The sequence below is a fragment of the Apteryx rowi genome, unplaced genomic scaffold (genome assembly GCF_003343035.1).
Source record: "Apteryx rowi isolate R43461 unplaced genomic scaffold, aptRow1 scaffold_24, whole genome shotgun sequence".
In the NCBI taxonomy this organism is placed as follows: Eukaryota; Metazoa; Chordata; class Aves; order Apterygiformes; family Apterygidae; genus Apteryx; species Apteryx rowi.
Genome location: NW_020448752.1, coordinates 4,681,980 through 4,704,808, shown reverse-complemented (window position 1 = coordinate 4,704,808; position 22,829 = coordinate 4,681,980). Strand labels below are relative to the sequence as shown.

The following is a 22,829-nucleotide window of genomic DNA, read 5'->3' as shown; positions in this document are numbered from 1 at the left end:
ACTGGAAATTAATGTTTATGGTGTTTAAATTTGGTTACAATCTGTCTTGGAAATCAGTTTGTTTATTTGCACCTATTTTGGGAAAAGTAAATCTATTACTTAACAGGTGTTCTTTGTAAAACTCATATCCTCTGATTTTCTTGAAGATGGGCTTAATGCTATGTTCTTTAAACCAGTGGAAGAAAGAGAAATAAAGTCAGTCACCTATCCCCCACTGAGCCACAGATGAAGAGTAAAGGAATAAGCTGGTCTTTTGGGAGAAGATACAGGTAAAAAGCCTCTTGTGTAAGGGACAGTTAAATAGGTGTGATACTGCTGCTGCTGACCATGTTTAATCTACCCCGGAACTGGGCATAGGAGGAAAAAATTCTCTTCATTATGGGTCCTGCTCTCTTCCTAGAGTGAGTGGGATTCACAGGCTGAAAGGTTCAGTGTGAAACTTCAAATTGTAGATGTGATAAATATCAGGTTTTACTATTGTTTTATAAGGACCCTTCTGGGAAATCTGCTTTTGGCTGGATTATGTGATTTCCCTTAGGTGAAGCTTTATAAAGGTTTGATAAAACTGGTTGCAATGTTCATTAGCCAATGATTTCCCTGAAGGGTGATCATTCTTCACCGTATCCAATTATTGTCAACAATGATTCAGGATATAAGACAAGATCACTTATTTCACCTCTTTCAGAAACTCAGATCACTGTGAAGATAAGTCGTCATGTTTGATCACATTAAAAGCATGAAGACCAGTTACAAGGCTCGCCTTAGAAGCGGAGGAGATGTGAAGAAAGGAGTCCTGAATGATTCTGCTCAATCATGGTAATACAATTGGTAGAAATGCCAAAGGGCACCAGTTTAGTTAAAATAATGCTTAATCTCTATGTACATGGGGACTATAAGGAGGCAGCTGGCATCATGAGTGCTTAGACAAGGCTTTAGGAATAGAGCTTTTTGGTTTTCTAAGAATTTGAATATGAACAGGTGATCTTGGCATTTCCCACTGTATTACACACGGCACTTCCATTTTTACCCAAGGGAACATCAGCTTTGCTGATTTAAAAAAAAAAAAAAAAAATCAGAATTTGGTGGATTTCAAATAGGTCAAATGGAACCAAGATTTAAAATCCTTCTTGTTCCATTTTGTTCAAATAAAACTTGATCAAACCAAATACCTTCTCAGATTTTGCCCATCTTTAATCAGTCTTACAAACAATAATTCAATAATAATCAAAAGCTATATCCTGATCCATACAACTACTTCAATTGGACTGTGGTTTCTGTCAGCTTTTAGCTGTGCAAGCATGATGCATTATAACTTTTGTGTTAATTCCTTCCTTTTAGGCTGCTTTTTACTGTTTTATTTAACTGACTCACTAAAACCCCATTGTGTTATTACTGCTTCATGAGAGCTGCTGTTTTACAGATTTCATCCCTCTGCTCCACCAAAATTCATCTGACTGACTACCTCTCCAAGGATCTCCTGCTGCTCTATGCACTCCATTTGGACTGGTTCTTCAGGTGATTTGTAATGTCAAGCTTTATTGCCTCTTCTCTGTAAATTGTGAGTCTTTTAAAACAAATATGCTATAATTTTTATAAGTGAGGTGGGGTGCATTGACAATACATCTGGATCCTGTGAAGATTTGGAAAGTGTGTATTGGCATCAGGGAAAAATGAGGTTCATCTCAGTTGTTAGGTGCCTATTCATAACCAGGCACTTCATTTAGTTGAAATGGTTGGAGTGATTAGAATCAGATGATGTTTTTAATGGAACAGGCCATGCACGTGCTCTCATAGCGTCCAATAAGTCCTTAAAACACATATTTAGAGAAATCAGGGCCAATGATTTATGCCATGAATGCTGCCCAGCTCTTGAGGATCCAAATAAATTAAGAATAAAAGTAAGGGTTTCTTTCAGTCCACCTCTTACTGAGACTGCAGTAGCTTCTAGGTCATTGTCTGACCTCTTTTTGAAGCTAGTGCCTTTTACATGAATTGAAGGAAGTGCTCTTCTTGCAAATATATCTCACCTGGCATTCCATTTGCCTTCTCCCTCATGATTCCTCAGCAGTGAGCATAGTTTGACTGGTTTTTGTTCCCCCATCYGAAAAGCAAATGTATTGTCCTTGCCTCGGGTCAAAACTTTCTTTTCACACCTTGGTGTCATTTACTTTGAAACACCTGCAGCCACATACAAGGAAGCATTTAATCTAGCTCTGACCCTGGAGGGAGAACCTCTTGGACAGTTGAGGGCTCTCTTCCCTCATCTTAAAACACCACTCTATTCCCTGTGTTTTCCCTTACCATTTCAAAGCTCTCAGAAGATTTCAGATAGCATATGTAAATAGTAGGCTATTGCTGTTGCTAATTGGTATTTTCTTACTCAGTCCAATATTTCTAACAACCAGCTCTGAGCAAGAGATTTGAAATGGAGTGTAAAATGTATTCTGCATTATTTCTTGTTTTCAGCCCTAAATATGCTTAGCTAAAGGACAGCTGTGGATTGCTGGGCTGAACTCAGAAATCATGAGGAAAAAAAAAAGGGTGGGGGGGAAAGGCTAACATTCAGTGAAGTAGAAATGGCAGTATAAGTCTAAAGCAGTAAGATCTGTTAGGTCCTGAGGTCTTCCTTCTCTGAGGTTTTTTTTTTTTTTAATTGAAATCTCTAGATCTGGGCTAGGATTTTCATATAAGCCTTAAGAAGCTAGTCAATCCCTTTAGATTTATAAGGATTTTCCTTAGAAATTGAAGTCCACATTCTGTTGACATCACTCACAAGGAGATAAATGGGGGAGAATTTTTCTCGGCATGTATGCCCCATTGTTTTTGTTTAATACCAGTATATTATATAAAACCAAAAATGCCTAATAGTTTGCACCAGGAGTTATGAACATCTGAGAGCGTTTAAAGGTCTCATCAATGTTACCAATTCATGCTCACTTGCTTTTCTGACACCTCAGCTTTGAGCTGAGTGGATTCTTATTTCATTCTCATCAGCTTCTTTGGCCATTGAGATGATATGAATAAGATATATGAAGATATGCCTGGAGCACAGGGGATGCATGCTGTAATAGCAACAACCTGACGTGTTGCATGTGATGACACCAATTAATCATTATGTTTATCTGCTCTGAAGGCCATAAGCAGCACACAAAACCAATATAAATTATCCATTGTGCTCATTTTTCTTTATCTTGTAAATGCTCACAGGAACACCTTGTGTACACATCTCACTTAATTCTATATATCTTCTATCTTACCTATATTCTATRTTCTTTCCACTTAATTCTATACATCTTTGCAAAGTGGAACAATTTTTTGAATAACAAGGTCAGTGGCCCTTCCTCCATTTGTCTTATCTGTATAAAACTTGTATAACTCCACTGATTTCCCTAGAATGTCTTTATTAATTTTGGAGAGCAGACTCCATAGACAGCATAACAGAGAACACTCCCTCCCTCAGGTGAGCAAACTGCATGCTGTGCATATGTGTAAGCTTTGGAGTCAGTGACATTCCTGTTTCTTTTTAATAACTGTTAGAAGTAGTTTTATAAGTTGTCTGAATGTTGCAAGATTATAGACAATCTTGACTACAAGCAACAGAATTACACCAGGACTGACCAAAGTCAGGGGCTGATTTTAAATCTTCGGCTATGTATTGCATGTTGTCATGCTAAGGCATCACTCTTCAGGCTGCCAGACGACAAAAAATGCAGTGCTGTGTTCTGCCTCTGTCAGGCAGAGTGTGAAGCTTCCCAAACCACCTTCTCCAAAACTTCTAGGTTTTGCCTCTGTTTACCAAATCTTATTGAGAAGAACCCATACTATACTTTCAAGGTGAGTTCATCAAGCATAGTTTTTCTGAGGAGTTTGCAAAATACACACATTCACCCCTCATCAGCCATTCACCCTTGATTTCCCAGTCCTTGCTCCCAGATGACACTGAGATTGCAAAACTGACTGTTGAGATGCAGCTGCCTTAGAGAGAGGTTGTAGGGTAAACAGCTCACCTGTGAATGTACAGAGCCAGGCAGAGGCTGTGTGATTCCTGCCCGGCTCCAGTGCAGGGTGAAGCACGTAGGAGGCAGACAGATGAGAAGAAACGTGAGTTAGGGACAACATGGGATTCTCTACCTGCCGTRTAACACATTTACATGTGGTCACACAAAACATAGGGAAAATCTAGTCACAGCAAGTCTCCTTCAGATTACTACGACTCCCGTTTTGAATCTTGCAGAGTTAGTTGTGGCATTATTTTGTGATTGATTTTAAACTTTTAAATAGTCCTTTGAAAGGAAATACCTCATCAGCATCTATTGGTGGAGAAGAGATATTTCCTTTCCTTTAGCGCTTCATGTACAGTGAAGAGTCCAAAATTCCAACAAAGTGTTGAGATACCGTCTCACAATACATCTGTAGGCAAGTGGAACACCATTTTGTTTTAAAAAATTGCTTGCTCTTGGGCTTCAAGAGTTTTTATTGATACAAAAATGTTGGTCTAGGATGTGAAAGATTTTCCTAGAATCTTTTTGGCAGGGGCTGTTGAATGGTTTACCAGAGGCAGATAGGAGGAATCTTACCCCAATAACTCATGATCCACATCTGTTTTATATAGATTAGGTTATTTTCCAGACTTTATTTAGCTCCTTCTCATTGTTGCTGCTTTCTTTTTTGCTTTTGGAAGTGAAGTGACATCTTCACAAACTGAGGAGTTTAGAAGAACTTCAGTTTTCTCTTTTATTTATCCAAGTGAGACTAGATCCAAACCAGCTGCTGTTTTATGGTCCTGTGCTGTAACAAATAGAGAGCCATTACCAACTGCTTTGTTGTTATCCTAGGTTTAGAGGATAATATTCCAAAACAGCAATTATCACTATTTGTTTTGGATGCAACAGGTAATTTAATTTTGCGTCATCCTGGTCTATTAAGAAGTCTTTCTTGTATAATAAAAAGAGTGTGTTGGAGACCACAATGGTAGAAGGAGCTTGACTCTTACTTGGATTACTTTTCAAATGGATATCCTTAAAAATCAAACCCTTCACAAGACCAACTAAACAAACTACAACATGTACAATGCTGAACGCCACAGCCTCAATCTCAAATGTTTCATTCGAGATTCTGGCTCAGACTGCTTCAGATCTCTATGTTACATACTGATGTCAAGAGAGGATGTAGCAGCACCTCGTACATCAGAGGTTCTGCTCTCATACTRATAATGTTGTTCTTGTCATGGGAAGGGAATCTTGGAGGACATGGCAGAATATTGTATTTCTTGTTCAAATTCTTCAGTGCAGGAAAAGACAGATTTTGCTGCTGGGAGGTGTATGCGTGTATTTTTGTCTGTGGCCTGCAGAGAAACAAACACTGCTTATGATCCCAAATTGTTAGCCCTCTTCACTAGCAATTTTCTGTATACTGAGTGGTATTTCTCCTGTTTAAAGTCTATGGGCACTCGGTGCATCCCACACATGTCCTTACCATTCTGTACTCAGTGGGGAAATAYTTGTAAGAAGATTTGATTGAGGAGCAGGTTCATCAGACATTGCATTCTTAATGAAAACAGTCACTGTATTTGGTTTTCTGGTTGGTAGATTCAGCAGGCCCTAATATTCATCGTGGACAGGGAAGTGTCCTTCCTGCCTTTTGAGACAGGCCCTTGTAAGCTAACATAGAGAGCCCTGCCAATGCCAAGAGTGGATGTGAAGAGTAGGAACTGGACCAAAAGGCTTCGTGACTAGGAAGAGAACATCAGCTTCTAGGGGTGTCACTACACTTCCGTAACAGTCGTTCATGGAAAACAGAACCAATAACACTTGGTTTCCTGTTGATTCCCTGGCCTCCTCACCTCCAAGCTGTATCAGCTCTGTCTAGCTCTCTGACAGGCTCTACAAACTCTCTACAGAAACCTCACACACTCCCACCGTCCTCTTCCATAGAAATACCTCCAGCTCTTCCCCTTCCATTTCCTACCTACCTTTTCTGCCTGATCAGCTAGACAAGTAAGGGTACATTGCTGCAGCCCAGCCAACTCCTTCGTGGCAGAATGGATAGCAGATGAGTTCTCCCTACCTTTTCTTCAGTGGGTGTGTTAAGAGGGTCTTTCTCCACTACCCACCTTATTCTCACAATGTTTGTAGGAAACTCATGTCTTCAAGACTTCTAGTCCATTGTCAAATTTGATTGACTTTGGCAGACCAGTTACTGGCATGGTAGGGACAGCTGCATATGTGCATTATACACAGTCACATAAGCCTCATTTCCTCAGGAGTTCAGGCCACCTGTTGAAGATAACATCAACCTTCCCATCTTTCAGGAGAAAACTGTGGTAGCAGCTGTGGTGATTTTAAAGTGATAACATTTAATTAAGTATTTTTCTATCTAAAGATCTGCAAATGCTGTGTTGATATTTATTCATTAGATACCCAACCTTTGTGTCTTTGTGCCCACACTTATATTCCATCAGAGGGCCATATCTGCTTTCTGGAAGAACCACTTTCTGCCTAAAAGATTAAGTACCCTTTCCCATGTCAGCAGAGTAGACGATCTGTGAACTCTTGATGGCTAAGCTCTCGGTCCTTATATAGCTATTACTTAAATTAGAAGTTTAAAATCTAGATGATGAACCCCACATTCATTCACTTACCTACTTTTTAGCTCTGTCCCACAGTACAGTATGGAAAATCAGGCATTTTTCTCACATGCTCTTTACTGCTTTGCAAACATAGCGAGTGTTCCTTGGCTCACCTGGAAGCCATACATATTTATTCTGGCACTTGCTTTTAGATTACTTTCACTTCATGCAGAAACTAGTGTCATTTACAAATGTTCAGGGAAGCTTGAGAGCCTGCAGTTTGTTCTCAGTCATTTCAGCCCAAGTGAGACTGCAAATGAACATGTCACAAATAATTCCCCTTGCTAAGAGCTATGTAACAAGTTGTGAGCTCTTTCTTTGCTGTTAAGAAGTCTTTTAATAGCTCAAAAAGCAATGGCTTCTGTGACTCTTCCCTGTCAACTCAGCCCATACCATTTCCAGGTGCTGTCATGGTGTTGCTGTATAATTGGACTGTGATTACAAGGCACATGTTCTAACGAGCACTATGTACACTTCCAGGGTCTGACAGTCGTTCAGATTTCATGGTGCTTGTCATTAAAACTGAAAGTGTAGAAACTGCTTATTACCAAGATTAACCATGGAGTTTTAATTTTCTGTTTTATTAGTTTATGTGAGGAAACAATCTTTTCAATGTGTCATCTATCTGTTTGGCACTTTATAGCTAAAACACATGAAAGAGATTTACAGGCTCTGAAGACACAGAAATAATTTGCTTTATTACTGCTAAGTAAGCCCCTCCCTGGCATTCCCTAGTAATGTGTTACACCACTACTCAATTGGCCATGACAAAATGTGATTAGCTAAATCTGCAGTGTGATTTGGAGAGACAGAACAAAATTACTTGAATGAATGTCTGCATGGGCTTTGAAAGGGCCCTCCTAGGCAAATGAATAGTCTGTAGGAGCTTTGGTCAGAAAGCTTAATTGCAGTTCATCCACATGGCTTTCAGGTAGCCATCTCTTAAGCAGTTATTTTAATTTATCTCATGTCTCCATGAGAGACTTACGTGATGACATACAATTCTGTCTACCAGCAATGTGTGGTGAGATACCAGCTGCAACTATCCAAAACTGCTAAAAATCCGTGCTTGGAAAGAGCCCAGGATCCTTGTTCGTTACAGAAAGAAAGTAAAGATTCCTACAAAGTGCTCAGATACCAATGAATGGCTTGCGAAGGTCAGGTCCCTCATGTACCATCATAGCTTGGTGTTCAGCCTAGTCCTGAGGAATCTTCTAGGTCTGGCAGGTGGAGAGCCAGTTCCCCTACGCTTAAGTAAGTAAAAGCAATCTACTCTTAATAAGATCACGCTCCAAGAGAGAACATACAGACTGATTTCTGCAGCTAGTCAAAACATTCCATCACTTTATACATACATGCATTGTTTCCAGGTGTCAAGGAACGGGATAAAATTCAGCCTTGTATTAGCTTAAATATTGAGGAATGTGCTGTAGAAAAACTATTTTATTCTTTTTCTGCCTTCCAGGCAGCTGTGTCAGAGCAGAGATGAGGGAGACTGCCAAATTCCCTGTCTTCCATTTTTTGTGACACTGAGTGAAATACAAGCGTTGATTCCTTATGTCATGTAGAGTGGCAGTATCTTTATCAAGATCACTCAAGAGGTAAAAATACAGCTTAGATAAGAGTGTAAACCTTGTCACATGCTCTGAGGTCTTACAAACTGCTGCTTTATCTTTATATGCTTTTTACATATGTTTTCTCTTCTATCTTGTCTAATACTTAAATAAAAATCAAGGCAGGCAGAGATAAGAAGTCTTATATGTTATTCTGCATTAACAAGTGCAAGATATTTCCTGGCAAGTATGTTTTGTTAAGCACAACTATATACTGGTGAGGAGGGTAGCTCAACTACAGGTAGGCAAAGTTGGGAGGGGAAGATTCCCGTGCCAAATGAATCTGGACAGTGTTAATTTCTTGCCTACAATGAAGCGCTTTGCTTTTTTAGCCTGCTTTTAAAAACAGGAAAATGAGAAATGTATGTGTTAGCTCTTGGTTTCTGCAGTATTACACCCTCTCACATTCCTAGCGTAGGGCAGCAGCTCCCCCTGACTCCCTGACTGTGCATGCTACACATAGCAGCTCTCTTTTGGGGATGTGCATGGTATCTATGCTGAGACTGGCTGAATGCTGGGGGAAGAGAGAGACAGGGCTCAGATGTCTCGGCTGAAATCACAACCATATGTTCCTTCCCTGTTGCCTGGGAGAACTGGATTCCTAGTTCTGCTACGGACTTTGTGTGAGTCACTCACAGGCGGTAACCAGCAGTGTTGTCTTCATTGTAAGAGTGCCTGGTACTGGGGCTGTTTTCTGGAAGTGCTTAATGCTTACAGCTGCAGCTCAAGGTGATGAACACTGCGCTTTGTATATGGTGACAAATGTCACTGAAAAGCCCACAAGGTTAATAATGTCAGAGCTGGAATAGCTCATTCTCTGAGCACTATCAAATCGAAGACCTGACCTTGTAGACCAGGTAGTCTTCTTTTAATATAGGTTTTGTTCCATAAGAAAATAAGCATTATATCCATTATGTTACTCTAGCAGCCAGAAGGTAAAAGCAGATTGCTGCTTACCCCAGACATTCAGCCAGAAAGCATAATTTTTAGTCATTACTAACCATCCAAATAACATTTAGGGAAAGTCATCCAAAGGCATCTGTAATGGATGATTCTGGTCCATGACACGACTCTACCAAGTAGGCCCCATTCTAACCAGGAGGAGCCCCAGCTATTCTGGGATGGCCTCTTCCACAAAAGCTCCACAACGCTTCTCATTCCTGACTTGCAGCACCCAGGCTCCAAGCCAACATCTGCTGGTCTTGAAGCATCGACCTTCTCTCCTGTTTGTCAGAAGTGTGTGGTGGACCACCTCATTCTGGAGCTACAGGTCCAACTATTGTTCCAGTCTTGGATCACCCCTGTTCGGTGCTTTCCAATGAGCTATCAAGACATCTTGGTTCACACAGATATTTCTCACTATCACTCTGAGACATGTTTTACATTGCTGTCAAAACATTTAGAACAGACATCAGCACACCTTCTAATTCCTGCATTTCTGCCCGGAGAAGTTGATTGCATACAAAGTAGAGAAAAATCATTGTTGATTGAGATGCTAATTAGTAACAGACTGGCCAAGCTGGAGACTACAAATTCAGAGCTTCACTTTTTTTTTTGCCTTCGCTTGGCCTGCTTTTCACTATAACAGAAACAGCACTAAAACAAGTACAAATCCTAAACCAAATATTTGTGCAGAAGTTCTTTCTTTGATTTTTTTTTTCACATGCATGAGAGTCAGTCCTCTTGCAAATTTGGACAGCTGCTTAGGACATGATTTTTGTTGCTATACCTTGCAGTGATTTTAGCTGTTCAGCATTTGCTCTAAAAGTGCACTCCCTGATACGTGTCAAGGCACAACYGTGGATCATGGGATAAAAAGACATCTTTTGTTTGCAGGCTTCAGAGACTTGTTGTTTTGTTTCAGGTTGACTCACAGCAAATGTTCCAAAGTGACTCAGAAAGAGAGCTGATATTTAATTATAAAGACATTCTGTACTAGCATCTAAGGTTTAGCAGCTTAAGATGCTGCTGCTGCTAATAACAACTTTGCTCTGATAGCCACTTTCRTTCAAGAATCTCAGGGTTGTGTAAGCATTTGCCTGTTAGGTTGGCTGAAGGGTTTTTAAAAAGTGCCAGACTCAGAACCCTCTGCCCAGCCTGGGAGAAGTTTGGATATGATCCAAGGCTACTTTGCTTCAGATTGTCTGTGATTAAAAATTTGTAATACTTCCTGGAGGTAAGATTTCTATGCAAATTGGAAATACTCTGGAGGCCAACCACATAAAACCTTTTTTGGCCAGTGTTAGAGATGCTCTTGTTTTGAATGCATGAAACTAGACAGCCTGTTCCCAACCAGATTATTATTTTTAATATTTTATGGGGCTAAATTTTGGGAAACTTCAGGAGAACATAGACAATGAGAATGCTATTCATCTCGAAGGGATCAGGATTAGCTCATGTGGTAGTGAACTAAAGACAGAAATAAATGTTTTCATCTCTGAACTACTTATGTGAAATAAGCTGTGTCTCTCTAAATTTTGGCTTAGTCTTTGATCAGCATCTTTCCAGCTGAAACAGCGAGATTCAGATGAACGGCTCCAAGTCTGAGAGCGGAGTATTGTACTACTGAAAAAACATCTTTTTTTTAGGACTGGCACTTATGCTGTTGTTAATGCAGTCACAGCTATTCTTGGGTTTGAGACAATAAACAAAGCTTCAGGTGCTCGTTTTATGGAGGTGAATAATTAACTGGCAGTCTTATAAAAGAAACTTTCCTTTATGGCAAGCAATTCATCAAGCGTTCAGGCTGCAGGAGAGCTCTTTCAAAGTAAATCACAGGGTCCCTATTTGTTTGAAAGCAAATTCTTGTCTCTCTCATGATCTTGAAGAGGCCTTGAGCCTGAAAGGTGATGTATGCAATGGGAAGAAGTAGCTTGTGACTTCAGCTAGTTCTGTTCTTTTTCCTTTCTTATTCCTCTTGAGTATTAACTCCAAAAAGGGAGTACCGACTCCCTTATCTCCTGCTGCTCTGAGAGGCAAAACATTAACTGACATGGTAGAGTCACCATGGAACTGCAAAGTAGAAATGTAATTAGTCAAACCAAAGAACTAAAAAGTGAATGGCTTAGATTATTTAATTCCCCAAAATCTTATTTCTTCCTGTCCATTTTAAGACAGCTGCAATTGCTGTATTGTCTATTGATGAAAAAAGGAAATATAAAATGTCAAAGAAGCATTCTGTATTCATTTAATGCCTGATTCTTTCTAACCTAAAGAGAAGTTCTTTAGTTTAAGAAACCAGCAGCAGTACAGAACAGAAGAGAGAAAACTTAAAAAACTGTAGGCGGTGTTGGAAATCTCCCATGTAGGAACTCTCCCATGGATTTTGGATTTCTGTTCAACCTTTGACTGTAAGGAAGGAGGTAAGGAAACATCATGGCTTTGTTTCTTCTTCTTTTGCTATTCTTTCCTTTCAAGCATTTCTTCAAGGCTGAGATCCTCTTAAAGTTCTAGACACTATAATAGTCTTAGTTGAAATTACTTATCATGATCGCTGCAGCCCCAGTGGCATCATTCTTATTTGATTTTCACTAATTTTAGAGAAATGAATGACACCGTCATAAAAAAATGTTTCTGGAGGCACACGACTGCTCTGAATCATAAAGCAGAACCTTTAGGGTAGTATGGCTTTCCTTAATATGTGCTTTCCTTTGCACCAATGAACTTGTGTTTTCAGTGACTCAATCCTTGGTCTTTCAAAAAAACACAACAAAGAAAATGAATGACTTTATCTAATTTTCAGAAAAATTTCCCCTTTATCATTATATTAATTACTTTCAGGACAGTGGGTAGTTCAGAGTTTGCTAATGGCTCTTGCTGCTAAGGTGTTCTCCTACTGATTCACAGAGAACACAACATGAAAATGTTCTTCCAGTCCCTTACTTATTTTTGCTGGACAAGGTATAAAGGAGCTTCTGGGATATTTTTGCGTTCATGCTCTTGTAGAACATGTTACAGAGAAATAGATAAGCACAGGTGCTTAACTGTTTTTCCTTCACTCACTTCCAAGAAACTCTCCTCGAATACTTGTGTGCTGGGAGAGAAAAACAAGACCAAATCATTTCTATTCCACTGATCACCAGCAATTTACAGTATTACCAAGCACTTCCAAGCACAAGTTACTCAGAACTTAAAAAGAGTTTCAAGAAAACTTTTAAAGAGGAAAGTGATTCACTGGGGAAGAGTTTAAGATAGGGGAAGGTGATGTTGGAGAGAGTGTAGAAGTGACTGGATGGGTAGAGACTCACGTGGTGTTACCGTGACCCAGGAGTCAGACTTCAAAGGCAGATCAGAGCAGTGCTGGACGTGGGTTTGACAGTAGCATGGAAACAGGATATTGATTTGGTGGTCAGGTTTCCTGCGTCATACAGGATGAATCGGGTAGGCCCAATTCCTTGAAGGAGTTCTTGTGCCTATATCCTATGGGATCCACTGGATGGTGGTTGGAGAATTTCACCTTTATTTCTCTAACRCACAATGCCTAGAGCTAGCTTGGGAGAGGCCTTGAACACAAGGCCCTCTGCCTCTGGCACAGACATGCATTGCTAAGCTTGTCTGGGTACAGTGGGAACCAAGCTCACTGCCCAGGTGCGCTCAGGGACCTGCACTGGTGTGTTTGGAGTGCTTGCTTCTCCTACTCCTGCACGCTTCGGGCTCCTTTCTATGTAATTGTGGTTTTCTTCTTGGGACTGGCCTTAAATAGAGACACCCTGGTGTGACTCAGTTGTGGACCTTTGCTTTCCAGGGACAACATACAGAGAGTAGAATGGAGGCAATGCCACAAGCACTCGGACCAACAACATTTGAGAAGGAAGAGCACAGCTCTGGAATGGAAGGGGAGGGCACATCTGTGCACTAACATCTCCTATACTTAATCATTTGTTTGGATTCAGGCTTCTGCCACAACCCACTCTGAATTCTTCTCCTTTGGTGCAGATGTTTGATAGATGTTGGGTTCAACAAATCAAAACTGCAAATTCAAAAGCTCGGTGGTCCTTGCTGTTAAATCTAGCACCACTGTGCCTTGAAAAATGAATTCAYCTGTCAACAAACAGACAAATACAAGAGGTATAATTTGTTTTCATGAAGGTGTTAGCTAGTTTAAAACTGTTGGCAACACACCAGCCGATTATGTAGAGGAAAACACATCCACATAGTTCTTTGGAAAATGGTCAATTTCCCAAGTGCAAGGTGGACTTGATGAGATGCCCTAAGGTGTGAAATTGAAAGAAGGTTTCATCAATGCAGAACTGGCACAACTGAGAGCTGAATCAGGCCCAGACATTTAGAATCTTTTCTTGAAAATACTTTTATCCAGCAATTTTTATATATACACCCTGTATTTACCCTGTAATCATGCCTGTACCACATCACCACATCAGACTGCTAGTACTTATTTGAAGACATCAGAGCTATTCCTCTAGTTCAGATAGCAGGGACATGTACTTCTAGTGTTCAAAGATTCCAGCCTTGTTTTTCCTTCGGCAGTCCTGCCTGTAGTTAAACAGCCACTGTTCMATTTTGCCATTGGGTCCTATGTCTGTAAGAAAGGCATGCTTATAAGAATGGAGTCATCAAATGCATAGGAAAAGATACAATTGCTTCTTAGAGATGAAGGTACATGAGATAGAGTACCAATCATAGATTCCACTTTTAGATCTGTGCAGTCCTGCCTCTGCTTGGTGTAGTGCCTGCAAGATTTCTGTTCACTTCTCGGGGCAGGAGAAATTAACTCAAGACTGGTTCTGAATGTCAGCCTGCCACTGATGCCTCTCATAAGGAATGACTTACATTTTAGCTAGCTCTTTTGCTTGAGTTCCCCCAGTTAGGCCCGTACTGAAACTTTTGCTAGCTTTAACAGGAAATATTGGACCTTTACATTCAGATCTTTAGGAACCATCTCAGGGTAATCAATGATAAATTAAAAGAAGCTGATTTAGCTCAACTTACTTAATAAGTTATCACTTAGTATTTAATTAAGATTATTGAAAACAGTAATGAAATCATCACAGCCCAGTTAATTCAAATTGATACTGCTAATAGGCTGTGAGTCATCTTCCTCCTGCTGCTTCACCATGATCACAAAGTATCTTCAGGCAGGCTTTTATCGCTTGGACTTTGAGACTCTGGAGCTGCTTGACACAGGGTTCCCTCCTCCTTTCCTGATGAGAGATTTCTGGTAGTGCAGGATTTTGGTTTGTCTCATTTACGTGAGCTATCTCCCTAGATATGAGAGAGTAAGGAGGCAAAGAAGAGGAAACCTTGGATAAATTTGTCTTTCACATCCTACTTGCAATGCATAGGGAAGGTAGCTCCTGTGTAACTTTATGTAACAAAGCAATTTTAGGAGGCTTTGGCTTATTGTCCTTGTACTGTAGTAACATCTCTTTGTGCTGCTGATACAGCTATGGTTCCGCTGCACTCCAAAATGGATCAGCAAAAGATATGGGGTGTTAAAAAACCTTCCCTTTCATCAGGGTGCACAGGTGAAGTGGCAAGTCTTATTCCTGGAGTTGGTTTACAGCTCCTTAAAGAGATGTCTAGGCACAGATTGGAAGGCACTAAAATATAGCTGGGAGATGGTCAACAACCTCTTAAAATCACCTGGCTGCCAGAGAAATTGTCATGTGGAGCTATGTCCTATGTGGCTCAGCATTCCTCTCGCCACCCACCAGAGCACCATGTCACAGAGACAGGCAGAAGGGCATTTTTGAAGACATCCTGCCTAATATTTCTGTATCTAACAGACCCTCAGTTTTCGAGCACCAAAGTGAACAACACTGACGTAAAAATTGCAGTTTGGCAAGCAAGTCATTTCAAGCACAGAGAGTCGGAGAAAGCTATTTCAGGAAAGAACTCTTCCTGCTGATGATGCAATTATCTCCATGTGTCACTTCACAGGAGAGTGAGTTTTGCCTTAAGGAGTGTGTGGTGTCACTATCCCTAAAATTTTGGGTATCCAATGGAGATGGAGGGTTGCACAGATCATTCAGGAAAATGAACAGAGCATCTAACCTTTGAAAGGAAAGAATAGGTGTAGACTTCTTTTCTTGAAAGGCGGGAGTTTTAGTGAGTGCAGATGGGGATGTGGCAATAAGGTTAAGAAGAGATAATAAAGCATTGGGTAATTCTGCTTTTCCTGTGATTATAGGAAAAGAGTTGAATGAAGTGCAGTTGGAAAGAGAAAAGGAACTGCTTGGAAGAAACACTTTTTGCAATATGAATGCAAATCAAAACTGGAATAGTCAATGTTTCCAAAATTTATCCCCCAAAACACTGCAATATTTGAAGAAATGTTAAAAAAAAAAATCCCACAAAGAGTAAATCCTGTTGCAAGAGACCAGGAATATTATAAGGATAAAAGAATCCCAGTGGGAGATGCCCGAGCCATAAGAGATGTAAAAGGCTGCTGTAAAGTAGATGAGTGCTAATCCGACGAAGGTAAGGAGTGATATGTCAGGGCAAGTTTCAAAGCTACTTTCCATATACCTGAGACAAAGCAGTCTTMCACATCTAATGGTTCAGGTGTATATAGATTGCAATCCTTCATTCTACTGGGAATTTCTTCCCTAAAAGACATGCTTTCTGCATGAAACTTTCTGCAAGACTCTTTCTTCCTAAATTGGTTGCCTCTTCCAACTTTCAGCTCTGAAGTGAGAGCCTCGTGGGTTGGCAGCAGACAAACTCAAGAACAGTAGTTTGGCTTGAGAGACTGAAGTTGAAAATTTTATTTTTATAAAGAAATACTTGCTTCCTAAGGTAAACAGGATTATTTTTATTGAATTGGGTAAATTTTCTGGTCTATAGCTAAATTTTACGGTTTGTGTTGCTTACATTTATGTCCTGGCTTTCATTCAGATTTTCAGTGAAAAATCAGCATTTTCATTAGGAAAGCAGAACACAAATATGACCTGAAGAACTCCACCTATTCTCCAGTCACCTTTTGAAAAAAGGAACCTGATGTTCAAGAGTTATTTTGCAGCAGTAAGAGAGTCTTCAGAAATGCTTTAAGGCTTCTCATTTCACTTTTGCTTTCAAATCATTTTATCTTCTGCATCATATAAAGGAACAGGGCTCTCAGTTCCTGTTTGAACATTTGTAGCTGCTAGTAAAATCAGTCTTTTTTTTTTATTCTCTGAAACTTCAGTTTTTATTTTAGTGCAGTTTCAGGCTTATACTGGGCAGTGGATTTTGAAATACATGGGCTTGTGTTATGAGCTACATCTTAATGAAAGTAAATCTCTATCTTCCCCCTGGTCCTCATGGCCAGTGATGATGTTTCTCTGCACATCGTAACTGAAAACAACCCTAGAGATGAACAGGAACACTATGCAGCAGTATAGAAAATGTGAATGAGGATCACCCATTGGATTCAGTTTGTTCCTCCACAGGCCCATGAGATTAGAGAAGAAGAAAACCCCTGTTCATTTCTAGTTGTTACCTGTCTCATAATTTCCTGGGCAACAGACTATTCTGGGCTGTGTTTCAGACACTTCATCACTTCAAAGCCACACTTTTTTTGACACAACTGTTTTTGAAAAGATGCCATCCCTTGAGGGATAACCTAGGGATGATACTTCCTGCCACATCCTGATCAGTTAGAGAAGAAGCCTTTGCTCTGTCAGAGCTCAGCAGCATAAAACCTGTAATCCTGGTGGGACTGGTTGCCCTCGGTGCTTAGCTACCCAGGCAGCCCTGGGAAACAACCTCCTTCTCCAGGTCGGCATACACTGATTATCTCTCCTTCCTCGCTTTATTCACCAAAGCCAGCACCAAGCACACCTTTTAAAGGGCTCCATCAACAAGTGGAGGTATTTGCTGTCCAGTAAACGCCGCTGCTGGGTAAATACCTAAAATGTTCTCCACGGGGAAGTCTGTAAAGGCAAGTTACAGGGATGGCCTCTTCAGTGRGAACACCTGGCAAACCTCAAAGGCTTTTCAGTGAAGCAGTCCCGTGGCTGGTGTTGTTTCCCCTCTGAAACCGTCAGGCTTCTTTTGTGACTGCAAAGGTCACCTCGTGCTTTGAAAGGGGCAGTTTCTGTAGCCCCTGCCTGCCTGCCTSCATCCCATGCTCCTGGCAGTGCTGGAAGCTCAAATGAGCTGCAGCTGCAGCTGAGGGAATCTGCAGCGCTGACCTCAGCGGGGATAACATCCACCTCTGGAGCAGGGCAGCCAAGGTGCCTCTGGTCTGGCTCTGACCGACACAATGCAGGTTTTAAAGGAGAACATTGAAACGGAACATACTAAATGCTTATTCAAGTGGGCAGGTGTGTCTACTTCATCTTTGATCGGAACTGAATGGCACAGCTGGATTTCTCAGAGTGAGAGCCAAACTGATGCTTAGGAACTTGTGTTCCCCCTATGGAGGATTTCAAAGGCTTCACCAGAGACCTGTTTGGAAGAGAGGGTTGCAAATAAGCCCTTACCTGGCTTGTGGTGTTGGCTGTAAGTGTGTGGTGGGCTGTTGTCTCTGCTGCACAAAATTCTGCACTCGTGGATTTGCCTGTTCCACTTCTGTTTTCCACTTCTTTTTGCTTCATGGAATATTGTTCAGCTGCAGAACTCATTGCCAAAGGACAACATGCAAGTAAAACTGTGTCAGGACAACATCCTAGTTATGTATAGCAAGATGAACTTGAAAGCCTAAGAAAGACCAAGTAAACCCATCCACGTGTTAGAATCGAGTTCCTGGGAGTTTTTTCTCCACATTGTGGCATTATGAATAGGTTTCTTCTGTCAAAGAGGAGCATGATTTCTTTTTTTCTGAGGAATAAAATGTCAATATGTGGTGTATTAGCTGTTATGGCCGTTAAATTACAAAGCCCAATAATTTTTTTTAACTGACCATGCAAATGGTTCTGTATATTACTCCTGACTGGATTGATTCCTTTTAGGGTGGATATATTTTGAAATGCTTCTGGGCTGCCTGAAACAATAGAAAAAAGGGGTCTGTTTAAAAAAAAAAGGGGGGGGGTCGGGGAACACCTGAGTGATCCTGCATGAGTCATCTGGTCCTGTCCTCTGTCTGCAAAATGGGGATAATTTCCCAGGAAATTCATGAGAATAAAAGCTCGAATACTATTTCAGGAGATATATGTAAGTATTTTGCAGATCCTACCCAGCATCTTTCATTTGCATTTTTCATCACAGAGAGGATTTTTTTTCTCTGTAAAAAAAAATATGGTAAAACCATCCAAAGTCTGTTCACCTCAGGGCAATTCATTCCACTGAAAAGAAAGCACAGCACTACAAGGAGGACCTGAAATTAATTAGTGATGTTTACTTTGGAGTGACAAAATAAACGTACTGAGTTCCACCGCCTTCCTTTTTGGCTGAACATTTTCTTGTTATACAATTAATTTATCTCTCTTTTTTTTTTTTTTTTTTTTTTTGCAGATGCCACGTTTTCAAAGAAGAGAGCAGGTGTAAATTGCTGCTTCTTCATAGGCTTATAAGCGTGGGGGGTTTTAACACAGAGCCCTGCCCTGCAGACACTGTTGTAGCAGAGAGGGGGGTGCTGCCGCCGCGCCAGTCCTGCAGCTTGGGGAGCTGCCGTTTGCCAGCCGAGCGGCTGCAGCTGCCTGCGCGCAGGCTCCTGGCCTGTCCCGCGCGCGAAGCAGGCTGCGCTTGCGGAGACCACCATCTGGGCTGCCAGCAGAGCTGGCCAGCTTGCATCCTATCTCAGATTCAGATCAAGGGGAAAAGGATGATTTTGCTAAGTAACAGGAGGATCTCACAGGCTGGAATTGGCCCCTGGGCACATTTACAGATGTTCTGAGCGTGATGTGGTGCAATGCTCAGCAACGTGGAGGCAAGAGCTGATGGGAGAGCAGATGTCATTGAATGTGAAAGGAGTGCTTCATCTTTTCTAGGGGCTCAACCTGAGCAGCGTCCAGCCGGGTGTGAGAGAGAGGACTCACACCTGGCTCCGTTTTGCTCGTTGTTATCAGGAGCAGCCTCGTGCTTCAATTCAAGATAATTGGCTGCAGTAAGGTATGCCTTTCCTTTGGGGCTTTGTTCGTATAATGTATTCTCTTCGTAATGGACTCTTCCCCTACTAAAATCATAGACAAGCAGGTGGCGATAAAAGGAACGAGCAWTTTCACACACATTTAAACATAGTTAAAAGGAATTCATCCGTCTCCTGTGTCAGTCCCATTAGTCAGGAAGAAAGTTTTGCAGCAGGTTTGCAGTGACTTGCTGTGAGCTCTTGGATAATGGTGTTCTGTAGCAAGTCCCACCTTGGAGGGATTTTTCCTGAAGATTTTTCCTGAGATTTTTCCTGCTGGGTYTCCCAGAAGGAATAGATGGGCATAAGGATTTCAGGAAAGGACATAGTGCACTCACATATTGAGCTAGGATTTGGCTTCTTCTCTTTAAGAAACCCACAATAGGAAGAGCAGGTTATGGGAGAGACATAGGGCCATATTTCCTACTCTCTCCCTCAGAAGTGAAGGTCCAAAAGACTCAATTAGCTTAAATAATTTTCCTCTGTGGGTTCTCTATTTTGCAAACATCCAAACTTTGAATTACTGGCCAATGTTCATGGCCTGTCCCTGCGTACAAACTTTTCATTTTGTGCCTGGGTCACACTGAAATCCACAGTCGCCCTGAGTTGCATGAGCATGAAAAGAGAAGAGGGGTGATGGAGCTGTAGTCATTTATTTAATTGATTTAAGGGAAAATTGGTAAAAACAATGACTAAAACATACATTTTACATTGAGAGTGCGAGTTCCTTAAAATTTGGGACTTGAAAGAACTTGAACCAAAGAAGAAATATTGTAAGCCCTTGTCTACTGAATGCATTGAAATCCACTGTGCTTTACTGCAGCTTGTTGAGGTCTGAGAACGGTGATTTATGCAGCAACACCTCCTTGATTCTCAGCAGGTCCTTGACACCGCTGGAGGCAAGGCACCAAGGTAATGCTGTGTTACCACAGGCAACGGTAGCCATCAAAGTTAAATGCTGTTCGTTCTCCTCTGTAGGTGGTACCCTTTGCTTTCATGAGAATACCTCCCTGACAGATTTCTGACATTTGTGTGCTAGGTCGCCCTTCTCTGAAGTAAGTTTCCGTGCTTGGACAGGAGCAGGTAAGGTGGTGCGGGTCAGGAGGCTGGAACAGAGCCCATCTTCTCYGAGGTCGCCAGCTCGCATCTCCCTGTGTTTAGTCCTGAACGCCAAAGACCTTGCCAGCAGCTTCCCTGGTCTATGCTAAGTGACTGGAGAACTTCGGTTTAGTGTCCACACCATTAGAAAGTCATTAAATGGGGCATTAATTGGACCCTGAGACAAAACAGCAGAGGTGGGAGTTGTAGTCATTTGTGGCCACACCTGCGGGGATCCTGTCTGGGTCTGGACTGAATCACTGACAGAGACGCGGGGTGCTGCACTTAAAGAGAAGGGGCTCCCATTTCTGGGCTGCGGTGAATCATTTAGGTGCTCGCAGTGTGAAGGTTAAACTGCAGGCTTATTAGATTCCCTGCATAATCCTTGTTTTCACCAAACACATCCACCTGTTTTATTGCTTCAAGTAGATACAGAAGGAATTAGTTGTCAGGGAGTGTATCTAACTTAATAGTTAGCAGCTGCTACTATTTCAGAATGTCAGATTTTATGATGGTGAATAACATCAGCAGGGGTGAAAGGAAGGATGCGCAGGTCAAAACTCGTGTTGCCGAGCGCTGTGGGCAGAGCGGATCTGTTCTTCGCTGGAAGTCAAACTCTCCGTTTAGTTAAGGTAATGTAATCCCGTGTACCTCCACTCCGAGTGCCCTCTGAAGTCAAAGCAGTTCGGGGCGTTGCTCCTGCCTGCAGGTGCGCTGGTGCCGCCCRCCGCAGTGCCGCGGACCCGCTCTGGGCCCCCGTCGGTGCCGGGGAGGTGGAGGCTGGCTCGCAGCACGCCCAGCTACTTCCCAGTCCCTGGGGGAACTCGCAGCAGGAGTCCTGCCTCTGCGCGTGCAAGAGTCACGTGCCATTCCCGATTTTCAGACAGAGTCTGTTTTAAGCTTTATTATTGTCAAGAGATCAAACTGTTTTACACAATAAACAATTCCAAAATTAAATACATTTATGAATTTGAATTGATAGCGTTTGTCTGTATTACAGAGATGCTTTCTTTATTTTGTTCCTGGGGCACTCGCTGCATCATCAGTAAACATGGTGGATTTATTCAGTCTTACTATGAAGTCCATGTAAAGTCCTGCAAGATTTCTGTACCTGTTCATTGCACATTTTCTGAGTCATAAAAGTAGTACTAGTCATTGCAAATGAAGAAGAATACAGAGTCCTCACTGCATTAAAGAAAATATGAAAAAAAAATTTCTCAGATCATGGGTTTCAAGGACCATCCAAACTCTTATTTGTAACATACCTTTTAAATGGAAGAAAAAATCTAGTGATTGAAACATAGCTTTCATTGTTTTTTGTTATTTATCAAAACTGTATATTTAAATCAGAAAAGTGTAAAATATCAGTCTTAACAAAGAATTGAAACAAAGTGCCGGTGTGCATGACTTTTAGTTGAATCACTGCTGTTCTCTAGGGATCAGAAATCTTTTACAAAGCTGGCTGATGCAATAGGCACATTGAGGATATTTTTTCTATTTTAGACTTGGAGGTTTTAGCTTTTGAATTTTCTTCCTGTTGACAAGGCTCAAGCAATGAAACATACACATTCAAATGTAGGTGGCAAAGCAGAGACATTTTTCTTTTTCAAACCAGAAATCTCATTATCTCGCCAGAAGATCTTGTTTTGACTTTTTGCAATAGTCTGTGCTCGCATCCGGGACGCTGGACCTTGTGCTCCCTGCTTCCCTGTGATGCATTCCTGCGAAGGCCCCTCTGCTCCCCGGAGGGGGGAAGCTCTGGCGGAGGCACTGCAAGTTTCTTTGAAGCTTTGCCTCATACGTTCTGAGGCAAAAAGAGAAATGGCTCAAAAGCCTGGGTGGGGAGGGCGAGCAGCTGCAGACTAGCTGCTTTTCTCCAGGCAGCTCTCCACAACCTTTCCCGGCTGGCGTGGGAGACCCGCGCTCAGCACCAGAGACAGAGCTCGGAGAGGGAAGGGGAGACGCAGAGGGGAGGGGGAAAAATGCACCTTTTACACATGACAGGAGCTTCTGGATTAGGAAAATGTTTAATTTAACGGCCTTGTACATTCAGCATCTTTCTTCAGTTTATGTAATTTATAAATATGAAATAGAATAACCTCTAGGGACCTTAGGAATGTTATTCAGCTTTACAAACTCATTACTCAAGTAATGAAAGCATTTTTCCCGTTATACTTGCTGCACAATGACACCTTTGTTATCAGATTCTGACTTCATCAGCCAATCTGGCTCCCAGCACCTGATACAAAGATTATAGATGGATTATATATATTAAAATATTCTTTTCTGATACTGAAAAATGAACCAAAATATCACTATTAAGGATTTTAGTTGCACTGAACAATTCAGCCGTAGAGCCCATATCCATTTAAATGATGTGACTGTTCGCACTGGCATTAGCCAAGTATAGGAAGAATCCGTTTAGATGAAGTTCTGAACAATGCTATCAATTCATTTCACTTTAGGCCTCCAGCACTGCTGA

At 41.4% G+C, this 22,829-nt stretch overlaps 1 protein-coding gene across 1 annotated transcript in view; it reads left to right on the top strand.

Moving 5' to 3' along the window:
• LOC112966368 (probable G-protein coupled receptor 83) overlaps positions 1 to 22,829 on the top strand; it is a 40,233-nt gene that overhangs the window by 4,835 nt on the left and 12,569 nt on the right. Inside the window, exons 4-9 of the mRNA XM_026066396.1 lie at positions 147 to 269; positions 686 to 816; positions 1,421 to 1,515; positions 19,113 to 19,233; positions 20,073 to 20,161; positions 20,289 to 20,979. The gene's annotated coding sequence lies outside the window, so the exon portion shown is untranslated. The remainder of the gene's footprint in view (positions 1 to 146; positions 270 to 685; positions 817 to 1,420; positions 1,516 to 19,112; positions 19,234 to 20,072; positions 20,162 to 20,288; positions 20,980 to 22,829) is intronic.